Source organism: Salmo salar, chromosome 09, assembly GCF_965601325.2.
Source record: "Salmo salar chromosome 09, fSalSal1, whole genome shotgun sequence".
Taxonomy (NCBI): Eukaryota; Metazoa; Chordata; class Actinopteri; order Salmoniformes; family Salmonidae; genus Salmo; species Salmo salar.
Genome location: NC_138299.1, coordinates 39,335,011 through 39,337,500, shown reverse-complemented (window position 1 = coordinate 39,337,500; position 2,490 = coordinate 39,335,011). Strand labels below are relative to the sequence as shown.

Genomic DNA, 2,490 nt, shown 5'->3' with positions numbered 1-2,490 from the left:
CTCTACCTCTTGTGGAAGCTGAGTGTGCAGACAGGGTAGTCTAATGACAGGCTCTCTGTAAACTGACCACACTCATTATCAGTCTCTGCCGTAAATACAGACCAGGACATTCCTCAGTGCTGAGGTGTAAACATCCTATCCCATCACTACACACACACACACACACACACACTCAGACCTGTCTCACCTCAACAATGCAACAGGAGATGAGAGAGCAGGACTGTGCTGTGGGGAAGACGTGTGTTACCCTCTAGTGCAAATCTAATCCACCGCTCAGCCAGACGGTAAAGAGAGACCTATACACTCTCAGAAAAAAGGCTTCCAAAAGGGTTCTTCAGCTGTTCCCATAGGAGCACTCTTCTTGGTTCCAGGTAAAACCCTTTTTAGTTCCAGGTACATGTAACCCAAAAAGGTTCTACCTGAAACGAAAAGGGTTCTACCTGGAACCAAAAAGAGTTCTTCAAATGTTTTTCCTATGGGGACAGTCGAAGAACCTTTTTTTCTGAACAGTGAAGGAGCACATGCATCTATCAAAAGTTCAACATCAAAGGGATACCCAGACTCCTCTTTTACGCTGCTGCTACTCTCTGTTTATTATCTATGCATAGTCACTTTAACTCTACCTACATGTACATACTACCTCAATTACCTCAACTAACCGGTACTCCCTGTATATATCCTCGCTGGTTATTTTACTGCTGCAGTTTAATTATTTGTTACTTTTATTTTACATTTTTTGCATATCTATTTTTTACTTAACACGTATTTTTTTCTTAAAACTTCTTATAGAATTGTTGGTTAAGGGCTTGTAAGTAAGCATTTCACTGTAAGGTCTACACCTGTTGTATTCTGCGCATGTGACAAATACAGTTTGACTTGATTTGATATTTTCAAAACTCCAATAAACAGACAGCATGATTCTGAATTGGCCTATAACTGCAAATCTGTAATGTTTTGGATTCTGTCTGTAGGGGCTGTAGAATAGATATTTAGAGTTTGGCATGGGTATTCAAAACTAGCTTGGAAAGAAAAAGAGGTCAAATAGGCAGGTAGCCTAGTGGTTAGAGCATTGGGCCAGTAAGAGAAAGGTTGCTAGATTGAATCCCTGAGCTGACAAGATAAAAATCTGTTGTTCTGAACAAGGCAGTTAACCCACTGTTCCTAGGCTTTCATTGTAAATAAGAATTTGTTCTTAACTGACTTGCCTAGTTAAATAAAGGTTACATTTAAAAATGTTCCAATTGAGCTGGCTGCAACAGCTGAATTCCCAACACTCAACAGAGTGCCCTTAACACCTGGACTGTTTATCCATTTGTATCAGCAATATAATGGATGTGAATATGATACAGTCAGACAGCTGGGGCGAGTTGCACGCCCCCCCTCAACAAAGTTGATAGCTTTATCTCTTTGAGGTCATCCAATCCAATGACATTTCTGTTTCAGATAACAGTTTGCAACACATCTTCTTTATTTCTTCTTCTGGCTTAGCAAGACAAGGTCTACATTTCACCCGCATTACTGGTTACAACGCTCACTGGACTAGAACCCACCATGAAAAAACGTCGACAGCAAAGAAGCAATGTGGCTTCAATCCTAAACTCATCCAATCCTAGACTCGTGTTGCACTTCTCTTCCAACGAATTCAAAACGAATAGCAGACTACATACAGTAGGCTAGAGAATAATCGTAATAACTAGCCAATGTCCCTGTGATGACACAAATCAAAGCAGAAGACTAGTAGCCTAGGCTACAATCGGAAAAAGGAAAACACGAATGCGTTCCTGGTTGTAGCGGAACTATTTCAAATAGCTCTTACCTTGTGATGTTGTAGTCTCTCTCTCTCGCTCTTTCCTCGCGTAGTAAACTGGCCCGGTAAATCACATCACGGCTCTCGGCTGCTATTCTCATTAACTTTCTGACTGTAGTCTGTTCCTACTATTCCTCTTCTTTCAACGTTTCATGCTGTAGTATCGTCCTGTATAGCTCAGGTTCCCCGTGTCTGTCGTGCACCTAGAGAGAGGTCAGGAGACAGTGCCTCCTTGACGTGGATCCCCATTCCCTAGATTTATCCCTAATTCCTATTAAAGGGCCAAATGCAGGATCACATTTCGCCGGGAATCAAACCCGCTTGCGTCGGAACTATGGTAGGAACTGCACAGGATATTGCATCACAGCTCAACTTGGATTGGATAGTTTTCTATGTGTTACATTTCTTATTACTATAGTATAAACAGAATGTGAAGACTGAATTATGAAATAAATCAGACTATTGTTTTTGTTTGTACTTGTTTTAGAAATATTTTCTGTCCTGTGTGTTTCCAGAATCTCTAGAAATAAGAAAGTATTTTTTTCTTGAGTGTCCAATTCTAGTTCTATCCTTAATTCTGTTTAATCAGAAGCAATGGGCTTTCTACCGCAAATTTTACTAGAATGAAAAGTTGTTACAGCGTGGTGTGAGAGTTTGCAACTACTAATGAATCATTAGCCAGG

General features: G+C 40.5%; 1 protein-coding gene across 1 annotated transcript in view; it reads right to left on the bottom strand.

Moving 5' to 3' along the window:
* LOC106611291 (pleckstrin homology domain-containing family H member 1) overlaps nt 1-2,150 on the bottom strand; it is a 67,555-nt gene extending 65,405 nt beyond the window's left edge. The window contains exon 1 of the mRNA XM_045723629.2: nt 1,817-2,150. The gene's annotated coding sequence lies outside the window, so the exon portion shown is untranslated. The remainder of the gene's footprint in view (nt 1-1,816) is intronic.
* Between the last annotated feature and the right edge of the window lie 340 nt (nt 2,151-2,490).